Source organism: Geotrypetes seraphini, chromosome 2 (assembly GCF_902459505.1).
Source record: "Geotrypetes seraphini chromosome 2, aGeoSer1.1, whole genome shotgun sequence".
NCBI classification, from domain to species: Eukaryota; Metazoa; Chordata; class Amphibia; order Gymnophiona; family Dermophiidae; genus Geotrypetes; species Geotrypetes seraphini.
In genome coordinates this window covers 66,267,941-66,290,144 of record NC_047085.1, presented here as the reverse complement: position 1 = coordinate 66,290,144, position 22,204 = coordinate 66,267,941, and the positions used below count along the sequence as shown (strand labels likewise).

Sequence of the window (22,204 nt, the reverse complement as noted above, 5' to 3'; positions counted from 1 at the left end):
AATGAAATAATCTGCTGAAACCGAAGTTTGCCTTTCCCAAGTTTGAATGTCAGCAGGCAAGATATTTCAATTGATGTTTCTTGTCCTTAGCAGAGCAGATCCTCCCTTAGTACCTCTTCAGGTGTGGAGAAAGGGTGAGTTTTTAGATCTGGTGAAAGGGTTTGGGGGTTAGGTGTTTCTGGTTTGTGGAGATTGTCCTTGTTAAGATCAGCTGGGGAAATGTGGAGGATAATTTAAGAGTAGTATGAGTAATTTGAGTCTAGGTTTGGGTGGGCAGGGGCAGACTGTAGTTTACAGGTTGCTGTGAAAACTATCTTTAATGCTGAGCCTCTACAACCTCTTTCTTAGAACCAGGCTTACTGAGGGTTAAGCACTCAAGGGTCATCTGTGGAGTCTGATCTCTAAGAAAGTCCTCATAATCAGTTCATAGCATTCCAGCCTACTGTGACAGGGTGAAGTTCCTAGCAAAAAACAAAATGAAAACTGCAGACCATGTACAGGATGCAGGCAATGTTTATTATACCATTCGTAAAATGCAGTTAATATACAACCTTATTACCAACCAAGGGACCTGACACGGTTCGTGTTTCAGACAACTCACCTTCCTCAGGGGTCCATGGTGGATAAGGTATTAAAACAAACCACAATAAAATAACAATGATGCACGTTCATTTTTACTTTTATTTTGAGCATCAGAGTTACACAGGCGTTCGTTTGATATCTTTTTATTGCGGTTTGTTTCAATACCTTATCCACCATGGACCCCTGAGGAAGGTGTGTTGTCTGAAACACGGACCGTGTCGGGTCCCTTGGTTGGTAATAAGGTTGTATATTCACTGCATTTTACTAATGGTATAATAAACATTGCCTGCATCCTGTACATGGTCTGCAGTTTTCGTTTTGTTTTTTGCTTGCTGCTTGTTCTACTGCAGATTTCGTTAGATTCTATTTTTGTGCTTTAGGGTGATGTTCCTGACACAGGTCAGCAGGGGGAAGCCTTAGGGGAAAAAAATCATGATTAAGAACACCAAGAAACAATCAACTTGATTAACATTAAATAAAGAGGGCATAGTGTTGAGACTGCATTTTACCATGAGAAAGGATGTTTTACTGGATATGCTTAAGTATGTTGATAGTGCACATATACACAGAGACAGGAGTTCCCTTTCTATGTGTATTATTTGCTACTCCTACTGCCTCTGGATAATGGACCCAGAACTTTTTGGAAACCAATCCGGAATCAGAAGACCTATTACAGGGATCTTTTGGAACAATGAAATATTTTAAATACATGAATTTAAGGATTCATAAACATAATGATAATTAGGGGTGATGGGAGTGATAAGAATCTCACACACAGAAATGGTTGCACAGAAATGTTGTGATGACAAAAACCACAATATTTTTCTGGGATTAGGCCAGAATGATTTACTTACTGAACTACACAGCTTTCTAATGCTTTGATGCTTTTATAGAAAGAGAAAATAGTCTCGATCACTATCAATTTGGTTTTTAGTGCTGGCTATAGTGTTGATTCGTCATTAGTAACAATTGTTGATGAACTGAAAAGGTGGATGGATGTGAATAAAACAATATATTTTGTCTCACTGGACGTGTCATCCGCATTTGATTCAGTTGACATTAATATCTTGTTACAGAATCTGAAAAAAATGGGTATTGGGGGAATTGTGCTTTAATGCTTTACATCTTATTTTCAGGATCAGCTTATGGCTTATAAAGGTACAAAGTAGAGGTCAACTGCCTGACACCAAACCTAGGAGTAAAGGTGTTCCACAAGGGTCTGCACTTTCAACTCTTTTGTTTAATCTTTATCTATCATCGCTGGGTACTGTTTTTCAGAAAATAGGTGTGGCTTATCGCATATAAACAGATGATATACAATTTTTCTTCCCTATGAAGGAATGGAGTACTAAGTTGCATGAAAAATTGACAGAATGTATGAAGGTTGTAGGCGAATGGATGATAACTCATAAATTAGTTCCGAATCTTTCAAAGTCCGATGTGATGTTAATAGGAAGGAAGGAAGGAAGATCCTCATTGGCCAAGATAGGTCGTAGTTAATATTCAGGTGCTTGTTGTATATAAGAAGTTGAAAATCTTAGAAGTTTGGCTGGATTGTGCTATCGGTATGAAAGATCAGGTGTTAGTGGTAGTGAAAGCTATGTTCTTTCATATGCGCCTTTTGAGTAGGTTAAAGTCGATGAAGTCAGGATACAATTTTAGTTGTGGTACAGACAACAATCATCTCAAAACAAGATTACTATAATGCCCTTTATTTGGGGATTACATTAGCATAAAATAAGGCCTTACAGATAGTCCAGAATGCCGCTGCACGTCTAATCTGTGGCATTGGAAAGTTTGACCATATTTTAAAATGTAAAATGGCTCAATAGCGTAAGTGTTAAAATATTCCTTGCTGTTAAAGCAATGGACTTGCCTTGGGGATCTCCTTTGTCCTGCATATTGTTTAATATGTTACAGTTGCTGAGATCTAAATTGGAAATTTTGGGTTTGGTATCACTGATTTATGCAGATAATATTATAATTTTGCCGCCTGCATCAAAGGACTGGAATAATACATTGATTCAAATTATGTTTTGTGTAGATATCATCGCATACATTGAAGACAGAGAAAAGACCAAATATGTATTACTGGCTTCTGACTGAAAGTTTCTTGTTGCGGATAGCTCTCATACCTACTCTTTCATCAAGCTGCACTAGTGGTTTTTAGAGTGGACCAGTGAAGTAAATGCTCCAACGCTCATAGGAATTCTATGAGCGCTGGAGCATTTACTGTACCAGCTCGTGCTAAAAACCTCTAGCTCAGCTTGATAAAAGGGGCTCATAGTTTTGATTCTTCTGTGAAAATTCTGGGAATTCAGGTGGATAATCAACTCTCTATGGAAAATCAAGTGAATAATATGGTTAAGAATTCATTTTTTATTTTAAAAAACTGCTACAGATTATGAAATATTATGTTAAAAAAATGATATTAATAGTCCAAACTCTCTTATTGTCGAGGCTTGATTATTGTAATTGTGCATTCATGGGTTAAGTCTTTACTGAAGAAGTTACAAATTGTTAAAATGCTGCAGTTAGACTTATTTACTCCACTAAAAAATATATTAATGTGACCTTTTTTGATCTCCCAACACTGGCTAGTTGCAGAGGCCAGGAATAGATTTTTTTTTAAAAATCATTTTTATTAAATTTTTCGTATATATAAATACAAGTCACAACAAATTTGCATTCGACACCAAACTCTGCAGCAGGGTTAGAACCACGGAAGACTGTGAAGACCTGCAAAGGGACCTAACGAGATTGGAAGAGTGGGCAAGAAAATGGCAAATGAGTTTTAACATTGAGAAATGAAAGGTCATGCATGTAGGGAAAAAGAACCCGATGTTCAACTATAAAATGGGGGGATCATTGCATTGAGCAACTTTGAAAGAGACCTGGGGGTGATGGTGGACACAACATTGAAAGCATCAGCACAGTTGCGACAGCCTCAAAGAAAGCGAACAGAATGTTGGGTATCACGACCAGGACGAAGGAAGTCATCTTGCTGCTGTATCGGGCAATGGTGCGCCCACATCTGGAGTACTGTGTCCAGTACTGGTTGCCGTACCTCAAAAAGGACATGGCAGTACTTGAGGGAGTCCAGAGAAGAGCGACAAAACTGATAAAAAGTATGGAAAACTTCTCATACGCTGACAGGTTAGAAATGCTGGGGCTATTCTCCCTGGAAAAGCGGAAACTTAGAGGAGACATGATGGAAACCTTCAAAATCCTGAAGGGCATAGAGAAGGTAGACAGGGACAGATTCTTCAAACTGTGGGGAGCCACAAGTACAAGGGGGCACTCGGAGAAATTGAAAAAGGACAGGTTTAGAACAAATGCTAGGAAGTTCTTTTTTACTCAGAGGGTGGTAGACACATGGAACGCGCTCCCGGAGGTTGTGATAAGCCAGAGCACGCTACAGGGGTTCAAGGAAGGTTTAGATAGGTTCCTAAAGGATAAGGGGATTGAGGGGTACAGATAGAAATAGAGGTAGGTTATAAGAATAGTCAGAAACCACTTCACAGGTCATGGGCCTGATGGGCCGTCGCGGGAGCGGACCGCTGGGCACGATGGACCTCTGGTCTGACCCAGTGGAGGCACTTCTTATGTTCTTATGTAAAATATCCAAAAAATGGCACAAATCAGCACATTTTTCTCATCAAAATGTCCAAGTGTCAATTTTTGAAGCCAACTTTCTGGATGTCTAGCTAGGCTTCTTAGATGCTGTGTATTCAGAGTACATGGGGGCATTTTGGAGGTATGATATGGACAGGCTTTAGAGTGGAATTGTCCAGATAAGAATGATGTGTGACAAAAAGTGATCCTCCGATTTGTCTGGTTATACGAATATCTTTATTGTTCAAACATCAAAATGACACAGTGGTCCTCCGATTTGTCTGGTTTCAAGTTTATTTAATTTCTTTGATTAACTCGCATAGTCCCAATCCAATGCGATTTACATAAATTCAAAAATTAGGTAAAATAATAAAACAGACACCAATAATATTCAATACTAATACAGTAAAACATATAAGAGGGAGGGGGCTAATAGCGATTGGCATAAATACAATTAAAAAAAACAAAAAAATTAAAAGTAAAAATAAAACACGGGGAAAGTCGAAAGACACATAGGGTTGGGGAACCTGTACCTGCTTAATTCTATTGAGTCATCTTCCTAGAACCATTATAGGTAGGGAAGATCTATTGGATCTATTGGTGTCCTTGAATAGCTATTGGTTCATCTTCCTAGAACCATTATAGGTTGGAACAAATCTATTGGAAAGCATCCTTGAAAAGCCAGCTCTTAAGGAGGCTTTTAAACTTGCTCAATGATTTTTCTTCTCTTATATTAAGTGGGAGTGAATTCCAGATTTGAGGAGCTGTGGTTATATGAATATCTTTATTGTTCAAACATCAAAATGACACATTCACCAACTCAATGACTTGACTTGACATGTACATGTTTCGGCCATGTCGAGTCGAGTCATTGAGTTGGTGAATTTGTCATTTTAATGTTTGAACAATAAAGATATTCGTATAACCAGACAAATCGGAGGACCACTTTTTTGTCACACATCATTCTTATCTGAACAATTCCACTCTGGTTCCTGTATATTTGTATTTGTGGTGTTGTTTTCCCCTGGTTTTTTTGTCATGGACAGGCTTTGAGCAGGCTTAGCACTTGGACATCTTGAGGTGATAACTGAACATTTTCCAAGATGTCCAGGATGGAACTTAGACATCTGAGGCTAGACCGGTTTTAAAAATATCTAAGTGCTAAAAAGGTACCCAAATTGACCAGATGCCCCCCCCCCCAGTAGTCACTGATCCCCTCCTATCTCACAAAGATCTGAATGAAACAGTACATACTTATCTCTAGAACAGCAGCACCTGGTATGGGAAAGCCTAGTAGAGCAGCACACAGGTGTCTTAAATAGCTTGGTAGGTGGGTTAGTGAAATATAGAGAAGGATCCAGGCTTATAAACTACTCTAATCACTTCATTTATGTGAGGCCACCAAATCCCTATTATACTGCCATAAAGGTTACTGGGATGGCAGACAGGTGGGTATAGAAGGTTTTGGAGGGCTCACTAGAAATTATAAGGGAGTGATGGTGAGATGTACATCTGGCACCCTTTATGTGAAGTTTACAGCAGTGCCCCATTGCTCTGTTGGCATGTCTGGATGGCCAGTCAATTACAATGCTGGCCCCTCCCACATCCAAATAGACTGGATTTGGACGGTTTTGTGGTTGAAAAAGGTGAACAAAGTTAGGCATTCTAAGATTGGATGTCCTGACAGCCAAGATGTCCAAGTAGGTCATTTAAACCCCCTCCCCCCCAACAACATTTGGACGTCTAGCAGTTTCATAAATGGACATTCCCCCTCCCCCCCCCCCCGACTTTTGGATATTTTGTGGGAAACGTCCAAAGTCAGACTTAGACATCCTATCAAAAATGCCCCTCCTAATGTTTTAGTTAGAAATCAGTGTATCAGTGTATTTCAACTATTTAAGTTAATCCTGGAATGACTCCAGTCTCTTGTGAATTGTTATCCACATTGAACTAATATAAAGTATTATGTGGGAGACAAAAACTCAACTGTTTTGTACTGTATATTAAAAAAAATTCTTGGAGACAACCAGGTAAGAGAATGACATGGGAACAAATTTTTCCCTGTCCATGCAAACTCAATTTCCCTGTTCCGTCCCCACAAGTTCCTGTCCCTGTCCTATTCCTATTCCTGTAAGCTTTGTCTTAACTGCACAAGTCTCAAACACTTATGATTTTAAAGTGAAGTGTTTGAGGCTTGTGCAGATGAGGACAGAGTTTGCAGGGACAGGAAAAGAACTCGCCGGGACAGGACAATGAGTTCCCGTAGGGACGGGGAAAAATTTGTCCCTGTGTCTTTCTCTAAACCAGGTTATTCTGATGAATGGAATTAGGCTTGTCACATCTCTCAGTTGTTTGTAGACAGGAACAGCATAAAATATTCCATTCTGTATTTTTGAAGCTGAAAGAAAAAAACTTAAATCGAACAAAATATAAGCAATCATACTAAATGATAATTGGCCCTGCATATTTTCTTCTGTAAACTCTGGCAAATGTAGCAGGGCGGAGAACAGTAAAGTAATTTTCTTTCCCAGAAATTAACCTGATGCAACATTTTGCATTTACTGCAACGTGTTAAAGCCTGTGCATCATGATAAGTATCATCCCATTGTTCATTTAGGCTGGGTGCCCCAAGGTTGTCTCCTCAGCACATGCAATACACAGATTAGTTTATTCTATAAAGTAAATGAGAGTTAGGGATTAATTCAGCCAATCTACTTGAGATATGGTATTTAGAAAATAATGCATATGTGCACATTTTTTAGAACCAGTTTTGTAGTTGATTTGTATGCTTAGAAAAATGGCCCTCAGTCTTTTATTACTAATTTGCTATCTGGAAACTCCCTCCTTTGCCCCAGGCTGCTGGCAACAAATCCAGAAGTACTGAACAAAATGCTGGCTCACAGCAAAAAGGCAATATCTAGCTGTGGCTCTATAAACACTGCCTCCTCACCTCCCTCCTTCCAAGTATGGAATTCACAAGTAACTAGAGGACAGGGCTGGTACATGGAAACAGATACGTTTGGAATGTCACCCCTGGCAAAAGGATGCTGGCAGTAGACTACTCCATTCCTCAGATCAGCTGCTTCTAGCTGTACCCTTTTCCTCCACTGCCAATTCCAGACTTCATTCCTTTCATCTAGCTGCCCCATATGCCTGGAATAAACTACCTGAGTTTGTCTGCCACATCCCTTCCCTTGTTTAAAAGCAGACTGGAAACCTACCTTTTTGATGTAGCCTTCAGTCCATAACCCTACTGCACACTGCCTTAGCCAGCAGATTAACCATTCCCCCTAACTGTATCCATGGCATCCTGTTTGTCTTGTCGGTTTAGATTGTAAACTCCTTCGAGCAGGGACTGTCTCATTTGTAACTCTGTACAGCGTTGTGCACCTCAGGTAGCACTTTAGAAATAATTAATAGTAGTAGCTTGTTGAGGTTTTTTTCTCCACTACTTGCTTATTCTTTCATCTATGACTGAAGACTTCACTTTTTGTAGAAACTTAAATTGTGTGGTTTAGTAGGGAATAAAACCATCTCAGTAAAACCAAGTTACTGACCTGTAGCAGATGTTCTTTGCAACTCAGTGCGTTCAAATGAAAGAGGTTGTGGTAAGAACGGATAGCATAGCTGATTTTAAGAAAGGTTTGGACAAGTTCCTGGAGTAAAAGTTCATAGTCTGTTATTGACAAAGACAGGGGGGCAGCTATTGCTTGCCCTGGATTGTTAGCATGGAATATTGCTATGCCTTGGGTTGTGGCCAGGTACTAGTGACCTGTATTGGCCCCCGTAAGAACGGGCTACTGGGCTTGATGGACCATTGGTCTGACCCAGTAAGGCTATTCTTATGTTCTTCTTATGCCACATAGGTATTTAAATGTCTATCAAAACTCCCCTCTTCCATATTTCCTCCAAAGCATACATATTGAGAACTTTAATTCTGTTCCTATTCGCTTTATGACAAAGACATATGAGGACAGACTCAAAGTATCCTTAAAAGCAGAAAGCTCCGCTCATTGCCTGATCCATAGCAATCTATGGGCAGAGATAGAATAAGCAGAAACTTCTCAAGACTCTGAACATATCATGGAGAACATCCGTTACATAATCTACCCCTGAAATTAGCAACTGGGGGATAGGCATCCTCCTCCGCAGGCAAAGCCTCACACAGGATATATGGCAGGTACGTATAGCAAAGGAAGACGCTGCCTCCACCTTGAGCCCCAGAGTCAAGACCTCAATCCATCCTCCAATCTTGTGCATCCTTTAAAATTACTCCACCTTCACTAGGGAGAAAACATTTGGTTACGTGCACCACTAGTGTGCCCACTTTAGACAGGACAAGTGGCTCTTGGAAATCCGGAGTCAGTGGATATAACTAGCAACCTGCAAAGGGCTCCCTGGAGTCTCCAGGTAAGGATGGACTTAGATCCTCTGTCATAGGTATGCCATTACCATCACCCTTAGTGAAGGTATGGGGTGCTTGAAAATGCTGGCCGATTACATGAAAATTCAGGAATTTTCTGTGTGGTAGAAAGATCGGACTATAGAGATAGCCTCAGTAGGGCCAGGGGAGTTCCTTACCTCGCTGGATTTAATAGAGGCCTATCACTGAGCGGACTGTCTCCATCTGGAACCATGGTATCCTGATTGAATTTACTAACTTGAGGTCCAGAATGGGCCTCCAGTTATCCGAATCTTTCTTGGGCATGATGAAGTACATGGAGTATCTGCCCAAACCTGAATATCTTTCTGGCCCTTACTGCAATACCCCTATGGCCATTAAGTGTTTTACCGTCACCCAAACTCTAAGTCTGAGCAACTGCAAGGTGAGTTGACAAGAAATCCAGAAGAGTAGAGGCAAACTCCAACTTGTAGCCCTCTCAGATAATGTCCAGCACCCACTAGTCCAAAGAGATTACAGCCCAGGCCTATTAGTGTTCCATGAGACAACCCCCTACTCTAGGTGGGTTATTTACCAGCCTAGAATCATTGTGTTTTCTTAGCTTCTCCTATCAGATGCTGAGCCATTCCTGGTGAGTGCCTGATTCCCCGCCTCTCTGTCTGGCGCCGGAGAATGCCCTCTATGCGAAGGCTCTAATAGATCTACTGCTACTACTACTAATTATTTCTATAGCACTACCAGACACACGCAGCGCTGTAAAGAGTCACAAAGAATAAGAAAACAGTCCCTGCTTGAAAGAGCTTACAATCTAAACAGGCAAGACAAACAGGATGTCAGGGCTACAGTTAAGGGGAACGGTTAATCAGCTGGCTGGGTTGGAGGGCAGAGGAGTAGGGTTAAGGATTGAAAGCTATATCAAAAAGTGGGTTTTCAGTCTGCTTTTAAACAAAGGAAGGGAAGGGGCTTGACGGACAAACTTGGGTAATTTATTCCAGGCATAGGGGGCAGCTAGATGAAAGGAACAAAGTCTGGAATTGGCAGTGGAGGAGAAGGGTAACATTAAGAGTGACTCACCTTAGGAACGGAGTTCTCAGGGAAGTGTATAAGGAGAGAGAAGCGAGGAGAGATATTGAGGGGCAGGAGAATGAACATAACAAGAACAGCCTTACTGGGTCAGACCAATGGTCCATCAAGCCCAGTAGCCCGTTCTCACGGTGGCCAATCCAGGTCACTAGTACCTGGCCAAAACCCAAGGAGTTGCAACATTCCATGCTACTGATACAGGGCAAGCAGTGACTTCCCCCATGTCTTTTCTCCCAGGAACTTATCAAACCTTTCTTAAAACCAGCTACGCTTTCCGCTCTTACCACATCCTCTGGCAACACTTTCCAGAGCTTAACTATTCTCTGAGTGAAAAAAAATTTCCTCCAATTGGTTTTAAAAGTATTTCCCTGTCCCATCGAGTGTCCCCTAGTCTTTGTAATTTTTGACAGAGTGAAAAATCAATTCACTTGTACCCGTTCTACTCCACTCAAGATTTTGTAGACTTCAATCATATCTCCCCTCAGCCGTCTCTTTTCCAAGCTGAAGAGCCCTGTTTTAGTCTTTCCTCATACAAGAGGAGTTCCATCTCCTTTACCATCTTGGCCACTGTTCTTTGAACCTTTTCTAGGGCCACTATATCTTTTTTGAGTTAAGGAGACCAGAATTGAATGCAGTACTCCAGATGAGGTCGCACCATGGAGCAATACAGAGGCATTATAGCATTCTTAGTCTTGTTAACCATCCCTTTTTAAATAATTCCTAGCATCCTGTATGCTTTCTTGGCTGCCACTGCACATTGGGCGGAAGGCTTCATTGTATTGTCTATGATGATACCCTGATCCTTTTCTTGGGTGCTAATCTCCAAGGTGGACCTTAGCATCCGGTAACTGTGATTCAAGTTTATTCTTCCCTATGTGCATCACTTTGCATTTGTCCACATTAAATTTCATCTGCCATTTGGACACCCAGTCTTCCAATTTCCTAAGATCCACCTGCAATTTTTCACAATCCGCATGCGTTTTAACAACTTTGAACAGTTTAGTGTCACTTGAGATCTTTGCCAGAAGGGTCGGGAACCTCAAAAAGAACAAGACCCCCCCCCCTCGAAGTCTGATGTCGACTATCAGGAAGAGATTTAGGCCATTGATCTGCCACACAGGCCCTGAGATTGTTTAGACCTTTTCCAAAGAACATCTGTCCCTTAAAGGGCAAGTGGCCTTAAGCTGAGTCTCTTGCCCTCTGTCTGATCCAGAGCATTCTCCGGGTAGACACAGACAAGGCCGAGGACTTACTTAGAACCCTAAAGATGTCATACAGAGCATCATCTATGTAATCCACTCCTTCTAGAATAAACTGGGGGAAGATTTATTTTAAAAATTTCTATACCGTTTTTATATCAAAATAGTTACACCTCATCTCTCTCCAGCTGCTCCACCACCTCCTTAGGCCAAACTGCAATTAGAGGGGAAGTATGTTGAGTCAAAAGAACCTGCTCACGGGAAGCAGAATGCCCACTTTAAGGGGCATATGGCTCTGGTATCACATATAAGCATGAAACATTAGCTGACCAAATTCGGGGTAAACCCCTGGTGAGGGCACTACCTCCTGCCCCCATGGTCTAAATCTGGGCTCCACACATAACAAGATTAATAAACCATAACCACACCGGCGTTTCACAGACTAGGCAGATGCGCTGTCTGAGGAAGTTATAGAGGGACAATTGCCAGAAAAAGCATCCTCTTAGTTCTCAGAGGTGTTCAGGTGGCCAGAGGTTGCACTTAGCACTTGTTTCCCTCCCCCCCCCCCCCGATGTGTGCCTCACTCCTTAGGTGCCCATCTGGCACAATTCTGGCATAAGAGTCCATCCTTCTTGTTTTTGTAAGAAAACAAAAGTTTCTGAGGCAGAAGCTTTTAAAATTGAGCCGAAGAATACAAGATGGCTACCGCAGCTGCATGTGAATGCCAAAAAACAGACAAAATCAATCAAATCCAAGAACAAAAAATTCAGGGAAGGTATTTTCAGATGTGGGCAACTCGTTGTCTGGTCTCAGAAACCTCAAAAAGGCACTTTTAGAGATTACTCCGACAAGCATCAGAGATTAATGGGAAATACTCACAGTGCAACAGGTGCTGTGCCTCTCAGCTCAGAAGCAAGCTGGTAATGGCGGAGACTTCACTGCCTCAGACAAGAAAAAAAAAATAAATAAAGTATCAAAATTCAAGAAGTCATTGCTTGTTTGTTCTGGCTACAACTCAGACTGGGTTAGAGTCTTGAATCCCTGAAACCCCACAGTCCTATCCCTCTTCAGGGGGAGACAGCCAGCACCAGATAAAGCCCTTCAAACTGACATCAGTGCCGGACAGCCTATACTCAAGCTCCAAGTGTCTAACATACTAGGGGGCGAGCAAATGCTTTGAGGGGAATGGTCCGAGTCATAGCAAGTAGGTCCAAGTAGGTGTCCTGCAACAGACTACATCTCGGGTGTAACTGTGTCTCCACCATGGCAGAGGTGACCCATGAGTGCTGGGTATGCTTTAAAGCGGTCAGAGTAAAAACTAAAACCAAAGTGCGGAGCAGAAGACACTTTCAACTTGTGTGAAGTTAGAACTGAGGAGGGCAGAGCTGGAACATAGGAGTCAAAAATGTAGATGTGGACTTCTATACAAACTCACGAGTAAAGATACACAATCCACAAGATTCATATGCCTTTTGCACTAGAAAGTCAATTTATGTAAGCAAAGGTAAAAATCAAGTGTAAAAGAAAAAGGCTGAAAGGATAGAAAATGCGGAATGGGACCACTCATCGTAGTCTTTTCATCATGGCCATTAAAACGGGGGCCCTTTCATCACAGCGCTATGAACATCATTTACCAATATGATAATGGTTTTAAGTCTACCATCAACTTCCTGCATCATGCTGGGAAAGGGTAAATTTGGCAATGGTAGACTTAAAATCATTGCATTTTCTGCTATGAAAGGACCCCTGCTAAAACGGCCATAGTCTAAATGCCACAAAGAAAGGGCTCCGCTAAACTGGCTGCTCTGAAATGGCCATGCTGGACCATCCTAGACCCCAAAAAATGATGGGAGAATGTTATGCGAGTGCCAATAATACAAAGTCAAGAGTATAGTTATAAGTGTTCACTTAGAGCTAAGAGAAGACAACCCTATAAACTATGTTAGGCAGTTACAGAATCTACAAAAGATTCAAGCATGAAAGTCTTCAAATGGAGACTGCTTTAGGAAAACAGAAGTCAGCTGCTTAAATGTTAAATCCGAGAAAATCATAGCAACCAACTTTTCAAAAATGATTGTGTGGGGAGGGGGTGTTAATTCAATGGAAATTACCCCTCCTTGAACACAGGATGCTTGGGTACTCTTAGCACCCAAAGAGCTGGCTCTTATGGATAAAATGATGAAGATAAACACATATGGCCAATATCCTTTCTTCTCCCTTAGAGATCCCACGTTTTGTTCCATGCTTTGACGTCAGATGTAGCTGTTTTCTCTATCACCTCTGTGGTGCAGAACCTTAGCACCCTGAGGTTGTGGGTTCAAACCCATGGTGCTCCTTGTGAGCCTGGGCAAGTCACTTAATCCCACTGCCCCAGGTTCATTAGATAGTTTGTGAGCCACCCTAGGACAGATGGGGAAAAATGCTTGAGTACCTGAATAAATTAATGTAAACAGTTCTGAGCTCCCGAGAGAATGGTATAGAAAATTGAATAAATAAATTTTTCAAAAAAAATTCTATACTCATGTCAATCCTTTTATCTTCATCCTATGCTCCCTCAACTTCAGAGCTTCCTTTCAACTGAAGTGTTTAAGACACTAACTCTGAGGCAATCTTACCTATTCCTCTTCCAGTGTATACATACATATTAAGATCTTTGAACCTGTAAACCCTTAAATTATCTTATATGATAAGAAAGGGTGGAAAGGGTGGGAGATAAGAGCATATCATTTTTACCATTGATGATTATTAAGTGATATATTTACTGTATTTTCTAGCATATAACGCGCGCGTTATACGTGGTTTTTACAAACCGCGCATACCCTTGCGCGTTATACAAATTTTTTTTTACATAGTCCCCCCCCCCCCCGATTCATCACCCGGAAGGAGCGCTCGCACTCCCACCCCAAAGGACCACTCGCACCCCCACCCGAAGGACCGCTTGCACCCCCACAGCCTCCCCCCTCCCCCATGGAGAAGCTGTCTACCTTGTTTCCGGATGCCAGCCCAGCTGCTTCCTCTGCCGGCGGTCCTGCCCCTTCTCAGAGCCCTGTGCTGCGCTGCTTCCTCTTCAGGCGGTCCCGCCCTTTCTCTGATGTCAGAGAAAGGGCGGGACCGCCGGAAGAAAAAGTAGCGCTGCAGGGCTCAGCGAAGGGGCGGGACCGCCGGCAGAGGAAACAGCTGGGCTCGCTGGCATCCGGAAACAAGGTAGACAGCTTCTCCATGGGGGAGGGGGGGGGGCGAGGCTGTGGGGGTGCGAGCGGTCCTTCGGGGGGGGGTGCGAGCGGTCCTTCAGGGTGGGGGTGCGGGTGCGTGCGAGCGGTCCTTCGGGGTGGGGGTGCGAGCGGTCCTGCGGGGGGGTGAATCGGACGTCGGGGGGGGGGGGGGCATCAGGCTTTCAGGGTAGGGACAGGATTTCAAGGGGGAAAGGAGAGTCGGGGCGGGCGAAAAGAGTCGGGGTCTCCAGAGGAGAGTCGGGCAGCATGCGCGGTATACGGGTGTGCGCGGTATATAAAAATTTCTGTACATAAATTTGTTTTTCGCGCGCTTTACCCGTGTGCGCGTTTTACACGGGTGCGCGTTATCTACGTGAAAATACGGTATTGTTAATTTGTTTGAATATATTGTCACACTTATTGCAAGTTTGAAAATGAATAAAGATTTAAAAAATAAAAAAAAGATAAAACTTGAAAAAAAAAAGAAAAAAAAGAAAACACAGCCAGAAAACTGTCCCACATATAACTTGATGTAAAATCAAAGAACTACTTTTATTAAAGGAATTATATTACAGAGTAAACATTAATTACAACTATAAAAAACAGAACATTAGAACAAGCAGAGACTGATTTTCAGCATTCCCATTCAGGACAACTGTACATTTATAGAAAGTAGGTCTTTGCATGAAGCTCAAAAAGGACCATCAATTATGAATGTTTCCATAGCTCTTCCTTCTGATTATCAGCAGTCTGCAGCAGCTGTAGATATTAAAGGCTTCTGGAACAGTAGAACAGTCAACAGGAGTTATGATTCATCTATAAAAAAATTAAGCTATCAGTGATAATCTGCTGCATAACTGCCCCCTGCTTCTGTTCTCAATGCAAGTATTTCTTATTAGAGAGGATCTCAATACTAGTCCTCCAGAGCTACAAAGTGGCATGAACAGTAAACATTACAAGGATTATGTATATTTGTTATCAAACAAATGCATTTGGCCAAAAAGGTCAAGGATATTTGTCAACCTTTGTGAAAATCTGGATGCTCTCCCTAAAGACCAATTTATTGTAGATATCCAGAAAATAAGAACTCCCCCTCCCCCTACCTTAAGAAAAATAACGAGAACTTGTAATAACATGTCTTAGGGCCTATATACCAAGGAGTTTTTAGGTTCTACTTCTTGAGTTGCTTTGAATTATTGTACAATGTTATGTATGTGCTATTTTTATGTATGTTATCTTGGAAACTGCTGAGACTCCAGGGGGGTATATAAATTTTTTAAATAAATAAATCGTAGGGGGGGCAACCTTGGTTCTCAAGGGCCACATCCCAATTAGGCTTTCAGTATTTCCCCAATGAATATGCCATGAGATCTGTGCATACAATGGATGCAGTGCATATTCATTGGGGAAATCCTGAGAATCCAACTGAGTGTTGGCCCTTGAAGATCAACATTGCTCACTCCTGGCCTATTGTATACTAGGAATAAAAATTCTGCATTTAGAGCACATTACTTTAGTGTAGATGTGAAGTAATGACATGCACAGCACAAGTTTGGTATGTAACACATAGGGAAATTGGTGTCCTACTAAATTAAAAGGCTCGTTTGCTTGAGGTGGGGGGTTTGCTTTGTTACCTCACTTATCCACATCCTGAAAACCACTACTTGAAGGAAACATCGTGAAAAGGCAGAACTTCCTTATCTCTTAAGCCTCTACCATTCAATGTTGATTTAGCAATGCCTCAAACACATACAGTTCAAAGTTTAAGTGGCTATACCTAGGGGGTTGCTGTAAAGGACAGTAGACAGATAAAAGAACTGTTGCCTGTTCAGCATAGGCCCTTTGGGATGGCAGAAGGGGAGGGTTTGAAAAAATTATGGAAAGGAGGCTTCCTACAAGCAATCTCACAACATGGGATGCATAATCCACTTGTCCAGGAATAGAGCGGGATTGTACAAGAATGGAATTTTCCAGTGTGGAACTGCGAACTGTCATGAAGTTCCTATTCCTGCAGAAGAAAACTCCAAAGGAAATCCATGAACGTATGATGCAAACACTGAGTGAAAAATGCCCATCATACTCCACAGTGAAGTGCTGTGCAAACTTTCAATGTGAAGATTGAGACCGAAGTTGCAGCAAGGTCCGTGTTCACAGGAAAAACTGAAACATTTTACTCATTATGCTGAATGACTGCATGCTTCTGAACATAGCTTGCAGGGAGATCCTTTGCCTCAGTGAATTGGAAATCTGGATTTCAGGTTTTCTGACCATCCCACCAGCCTGATCACCATGGCCAGAGAACTTCGCCACCCGTGGACACGCCGCGCAAATGCCTAGCAGAGGGACACAGTCTGGCTACGATCCTAGTCATGCCTCTATGGAACCATCTCAGCTTGCACTACACCCACTCGCAGATGAACCTGGGGTGAGCTAGCTTCCAAGGGAAAGGTCCCAGAGCCCTGATCTGATATGCAGGCTGTCCAGAGGGCTTACTGCTGAGCAGGGAACACCTCAGAAAAACGTTCTCCAACAGTCTGCGATCTCCCACAGGGAACCTCCACAGCATGAGGGCGAAAACCAAGAACAAAAAATACTAAAAGATCACAAAATAGAACACGAGCAGAAAAGATGAGCTCCTACAGCCTGGCTTTGTAGGAAGAAAAGACTTGTGCGCATGCTCAGAGAGGAGGTATGTAAGGGAGGGGGGAAAAGCCTCTGAAGTTTTGAGGTTTCCTACAGACCCTGGCGGGTGGAGAGAAATAACCCATTGGTCCCGGAATAAAGTGGGATTGTAAAAGAACCTTTTTTAAACCTTGCTAAGTTAACCGCTTTCACCACATTCTCCAGCAACACTGTGGGATTGGAAGAATTCCTCTGAGTATGTGCTACTTGCTTCCCCTACTTTTTGGCATCATGAATTATCCACATCTGATGTGCTTAAACTCTTACTTACAATTAGAAGTCTACAAGCATGCCTCTCAAAACACAGAAAAATAAGATGAAACAAATCTTCTCTTTGTAAGATTGCTAATATATATTTTCCTCTTTTATTTAACAGTAAAAAACCTTACCTATACAAAATGTCCTCTGAGGAGAGCTGAATAGAAATTCTCACATATGAAGTGATGACATCTGACAAGAGTCCACATAGGAAGTTCTCCAACACTTTCCAGAGCTTTTGAGAATGTCTCAGAGCATGTTCCTACATATTGCCATTGCTCAACCCCTCAGTCTACTGCAAGCTCTGAGAATAATTTAAACACCTGCTACATTAAGTAACTTTTCTGAGGACAAGCTGAATCCTCACATATGGGACAACCCTAATTTAAGGCTGCCTTCAACAGAAAAACAAACAAACAGGAATTCAGAAGTACTACAACAACCAACACCCCAATCTGTTTTTGACATCCTGAAAACAAAGAATGGGCCAAGCCCACTACTGTATCAGGAGTCCTATTCTAGACGGTAGTGCAAGTGAATGTGTGAACTGATCCAAGTTGCAATCCTGCAAATCTCTCCATGAGACCGACTTCAAGTGGGCTACTGACATTGCCATAGGTTTGACATTGTGAGGCATGACTCTTATGCCCAGGCAGGTCCAACTTTAAATTGAAGGAAATGCATGTTCTCCAGTTGGCTAGTAGACTGCATTTGTAAATGAACAGAAAGCTTGGTGGACCTTCTATGGACTTTCAGCTGTTCTTGATAGGCAGCCAAGGCTCTCTTAAGAGTCCAAAGTGTGCCATATGCTTTTGCCTTTACAGACATTAGGTTTAAGAAAAAAGGTTGCAGATTGACAGATGTCTAGTTGAAAGGGCTGCGACACTAACTTAGGAAGAATTTGGATTAATGTGCAGTCTACTTCCTAGGGTTTTCAATAATAGAGATTTGTTACTAACTAGATTCTGGAACTAAAGTACCATCATAAAAAATAAGACATTCCAGCTCAGGTTATCAAGTGGCTCAAAAAGATGCTTTCATCAGCTGGCTAAGAAAGAGAGGTTCCATGACACTATGGGTAGCTTCACAGGAGGCTTCAGTAGAAGCAAACCCTACATAAATTGAACGATTCAAGATATATAGAGATGCATTTAACCTTCTATTTGAGAAGCACCAACCACACTAAAGTAAGCCCTAACAGAGTTGGTTTTAAAGCCTTACTCCGAAAGAGTTTGAATACATTCAAGCAGTTTCTAGAAGGGAACTACAGCCATGCCCTCAAATCAGTCAAAGAGCTCCTGGAATCCAATAAACCTCTCAACATCCAAGCTCCGAGGACTAAAGACTTGATGTTGAGATGCACCAGTGGTCACAGCTCCTATGTGATAAATACTGGATAAAGAAAAGTCCATCTCACTGGACTTCTAATGGAAAGATCCAAAAAGAAAAAGGAACCAGACTTGCATCAGCCAGAAGGGGGCTGTAAAAATAATGGGCTTGTGACCTTGACTTTCAGAAGAGTTTTCACTACAAGGGGAACTGGAGGATAGGCATACAGATGTCCTTCTCTGATGAAGGAGGAAGGTATCTGAGGCTAGTCTGGAACAGAAGAGAAGAAACTGTTAACGAAGCAGCAAATAGATCTATAGAGAGGGGTTCTTCGAGATCATGTGGGCAACTCTTGTCCAGGACCTCTGGTGGGGAGGACTCAGCTGTCTGCCAACGTGTCTTTTTGCTTATCAGATAGGTGGTCACTAGAATCATTTTGTGGGAAATGGTTCATTTCTTATTTCTAACAGAAGGTATGAATCTTCTGCTCTCTGCTTGTTCAAATAGTACATGGGCACCTGATTGAACTAAAAAAAATAATGGACAACTTATATGTGAAGATCTTTAGAGTGTTCCATTATTTCCTTTAGATCTAGGAAATTAATATCTGATGAAGATCCCCTGAGCAGACCACACACCTGGTGTGAAACTCATCTACATGAGTTCGCCAACCCAGTTTAGTTGGAACTGTTGTGTTTCTTGAATTTGGAAAGACACTCCTTTCTCTAGGCTGACATGATTTTATACTCCAGGATAGCAAATTGGCAAACATTACACTTCAAAGGTTCACCATGAAGAGAGTTCACAGAGTCCAATGCGCAATTTTCAAATTAAGATGCACCAAGGGAGGGACATATACTGTGAATGTCATGTGTCCCAATATTTAACATTTGTTCAGCTGATACTTGCTAACTGACCAAAAGTTCTATTACAATGGCTGCCAAAAGTTGTGGATCACCTGTTGTGGAAGTTGCCTAGATCATGTCTAACAAGGTTCCTATGAACTCTAATGCTGTGCTGGGCTAAATGAAGCCCTGTAACTCAAATTATCATAAATTATCCAAATACTCAAGCAGTTAAGTGCACTGAACTCTCTAATCCTTTCTTGAGTGAAATGGTATGGTAGCCGTGTTATCCCACACTTCGTGTTAGTCTACGCTTCAAGGTAGTATCTACTATAATAAAATGCTAAGCATGCATGCGCACTCTTACCGCCGTGTTCCCTGATCTGTAGGTCTGTGGCAGGCAGGAGTGTGCATGCACGCTTAGCTTTGCCAGTGGCCGCCAGACAAATTGGAAACTGCTGGTCTCCCTGCTCTCCACCTCGAGCTGACCTCCATCCAAGAAAAACGGCACTACCAGCCAAAGTTTATTTTTAAGTTAAAAGCCTCTGCGGCAGCTCCTCTCATGAACCGCGCAACGCAGGCGGCGATCGTGAGGAGCTGCCAAGTCACCTTTAAACTTAAAATTAAACTTTGACCGGTTGGTTTGTGAAATATCTAATTATCCGTGCCTTGGGTTTCTTCCCCCTCCCCCGTTGCCGAGTCTTCCTGCCACTCATAATCTAGGGTCTGTGTTCCTAGCCTGCAAAACTGGCAATTTGTGGAAGACGCCTGGTAATGCCTCGATACGGACAAAGTTTATTTTTTAGTTCAAAGCCGCTGCCACGGCTCCTCTCTCGATCCCCGCCTGCATCGGAAGCCTTCTCCGACGCAGGTGCGGCTTGAGAAAGGAGCCGCGGCGGCGGCAGCTTTGAACTAAAAAATAAACTTTGTCTGTCAGCAAAAAACTTCCGTGAGAGGTGCAAGCGCAGAACGCGCTTCACCCCAACATACGACCTCGCCGGCTGTGGACTGTGCCTTTGCTGCTGTGCTTTCCGGTACGCCTCCAAGCCATGGCTCCTCCCCCCTGTCCCCGCCCCTTTCCTTCATAGCTGCGGAAGAGAATGGAGTGTGGGGCTTGGTGGAAGTATTTGTGTCTGGGATGCAGGATGGTAAAGCTGTGGGAGCTGGCAACAAGTACACGTGCATGCGTTTCTTCCCTCTCCCGGCCAAGACCCTGTAGATTAATGGTGGGCCTGATTATAGGGGAACACTTTTTCACTTAAGTTACGGAGGGAAATGCTGCTGCACATGGAGGGGGGAAAAATGCTGCTGCGGCTGCTGCACAGGAAAGTGAGGTGGGGGGAGTGAAATGCTGCTGCACAGAAAAATGGAGGGGGAGGGAATGCTACTGCACAGGGAACTGGGAGGAGGGAAATGCTGCTGTGGCTGCTGCACAGGGAAGTGGGGGGGAGAGAAATGCTGCTGCATAGGGGGCAGGGAGAGAGACAGATAGAAAGAAAGACAGCGGGAGGAAGGGAGACAGAAAGAAAAGAAAGACACAGGGGTAGGGAGAGAGACAGAAAGAAAGACAGCAGGAGTGAGAGAGACAGAAAGAAAGACAGACAGACATATTCTAGCACCCGTTAATGTAACGGGTTTAAAGACTAGTGTAGAAATAAAAGGAAAAAAAAAATTTATTGGACTAATTTAATGTAGTTTATGATCTGAGGAAGAAGGGGTTTATGAGCTTTTTTGGTCTGTTCTCTTACTTTTCCATCATGTATATTTTATTCTTTATGTAAGTATTATGTTTTATATTATTGTTTTTTAATGGTTTGCACACACATTTATTGCTTTACATTTTATATTGTTTTTAAATGCTTTTTGTTATATTGCTGTTTGTATACAGTCTCTTCCTCTGTAAACTGTTTTGAACTGTTTGTGGTATAGCGGTATATAAAAATAAAGTTATTATTTTTACAGAATACAGCTTGAATACTGGTTGTTGTAGGACATCTCTCTTGCCTTTTTTTGTTTTCTTGTCTGCACCACCATCTAAATTAAATATGGCCAATACTTGGCTCCTTATCTTTCCACCTAAATCTCTCTCTCCTTTTTCACTGTTCTCTATTTCTATGAATGCTGCCCTCATCCTCTCTATCTCGTCAGCTCGCAATCTTGGGGTAATCTTTGACTCTTCTCTTCACATATCCAACAGACAGCCAAAAGCTGTTGTTTCTTTCTCTACAATATCACTAAAATTAGATCCTTCCTTTCTGAGAACACTGCTAAGATCCTCATCACCTCTCCCCTAGACTACTGCAACCTTCTTCTCACTGGACTTCCGCTAAACCATCTGTTCCCCCCTTCAATCTGTCCAGAAGTCTGCTGCACCATTATAAAAGCTAATCATAGCTCATGTATAGTAACACCATTACTGAAGCCCAGGCATTGTAACATCATTTACTCATAAGAACATAAGAAATGCCTCTGCTGGGTCAGACCCTAGGTCCATCGTGCCCAGCAGTCCGCTCACGCAGTGGCCCAGCAGGTCCAGGACCTGTGCAGTAATCTATCTATACCCTTCTATCCTCTTTTCCAGTAGGAATTTGTCTAATCCTTTCTTGAACCCCAGTACCGTACTCTGCCCAATCACGTCCTCTGGAAGCGCATTAAAAAAGAACTTCCTAGTATTTGTTTTGAATCTGTCTCCTATCAACTTTTCCGAGTGCCCTCTTGTTCTTTTATTATTCGAAAGTTTGAAGAATCTGTCCCTCTCTACTCTCTCTATGCCCTTCATGATCTTATAAGTCTCTATCATATCCCCTCTAAGTCTCCTCTTCTCCAGGGAAAAGAGACCCTGCTTCTCCAATCTCTCAGCATATGACAGGTTTTCCATCCCTTTTATCAGACGCGTCGCTCTCCTCTGAACCCTCTCGACTAACGCCATATCCTTCTTAAGGTACGGCGACCAATATTGGACGCAGTACTCCAAATGCGGGCGCATCATTGCCCGAT

General features: G+C 42.4%; 1 protein-coding gene across 6 annotated transcripts in view; it reads right to left on the bottom strand.

The window, feature by feature from the left end:
* Positions 1 to 22,204, bottom strand: part of ZNF706 (zinc finger protein 706) — a 187,577-nt gene that overhangs the window by 74,458 nt on the left and 90,915 nt on the right. For 5 of the 6 annotated variants that reach the window (XM_033933122.1, XM_033933121.1, XM_033933114.1 and 2 more), the window contains exon 4: positions 14,617 to 14,909. The exons of the other annotated variant lie outside the window; for it this stretch is intronic. The gene's annotated coding sequence lies outside the window, so the exon portion shown is untranslated. Of the gene's footprint in view, positions 1 to 14,616; positions 14,910 to 22,204 lie in introns of those variants that run through there. 6 annotated transcript variants of the gene reach the window in all.